Source organism: Oxyura jamaicensis, chromosome Z (genome assembly GCF_011077185.1).
Source record: "Oxyura jamaicensis isolate SHBP4307 breed ruddy duck chromosome Z, BPBGC_Ojam_1.0, whole genome shotgun sequence".
Taxonomy (NCBI): domain Eukaryota; kingdom Metazoa; phylum Chordata; class Aves; order Anseriformes; family Anatidae; genus Oxyura; species Oxyura jamaicensis.
The window spans coordinates 78,517,128-78,517,931 of NC_048926.1; the positions used below are offsets into that span (position 1 = coordinate 78,517,128).

At 42.5% G+C, this 804-nt stretch overlaps 1 long non-coding RNA gene across 2 annotated transcripts in view; it reads left to right on the top strand.

The window, feature by feature from the left end:
• The first annotated feature begins 393 nt into the window (after window positions 1-393).
• The window catches only part of LOC118156354, a 7,728-nt gene continuing 7,317 nt past the window's right edge, over window positions 394-804 (top strand). For both annotated transcript variants that reach the window (XR_004746230.1, XR_004746229.1), the window contains exon 1: window positions 394-601. This is a non-coding gene — a long non-coding RNA (uncharacterized LOC118156354). The remainder of the gene's footprint in view (window positions 602-804) is intronic.

Here is an 804-nt window from a genome sequence, read left to right on the forward strand (position 1 = left end):
TTTAATGTTTTATCTTATTTTTATTCTTTTATTTAATATTTTATTTTAGATTCGTATCTTATATTGTTCCTTTTATTTTCTTTATTTTACTTTATCTTACTTTAACTTATTCTTATATTTTTATTTTTATTCTTGACCTTAGTCACTGGGATGCTTTCACGGTTCTGTCGGAGAAGGACTGACCGGGGGCAGCCTCGAGGCGAGGGCAGCGCTCTCGGTGCGTTTACACGCAGCCATTTCCTAAAAAAACAAAACAAAACAAAACAAAACAAAACAAAAACCCAACCAACCAAAAAAACCACTAAACGGGGCGTTATTATGAAAAAGCACAGTAGTGATAGCCCCGAGCTCCTGCACACGCAGCGCGACGCCCGCTCCCACGGGACTGTGAGGCAGCCCCTACGCGAGGACATGACGTCACCTTCCTGTTCTACGTCAGAACGAAGGAAGGAAGCAGCGAGCCTGACCCGCCCCAAAAACGAACGAATTTGGGATTTTTCCCGGCCGGGGGTGGGCGAGGAGCAGCGGGCGTTACCACGGCGAGTTGGGCTGCGATCGCTGCTCTCACCGCAGGGGAACGGGGAGCTGCCTACGTCTGCGGGTTTGCTTCATTAACTTCTCTCTTCTTCTTTTCTTCTTTCCTTTTTCCCTTTTTTCTTTTCTTTTTTTTTTTTTTTAAATTATTTTTTTTTTAAAAATTCCTTTATTTTTTCTTTTTTTTTCTTCTTTTTTTTAAATCGTTTTTCTTTTCTCTTTTTCATTTCCCTTCTTTCCCCTTTTTCTCCTCCTCTCCCCCCCCCCCCC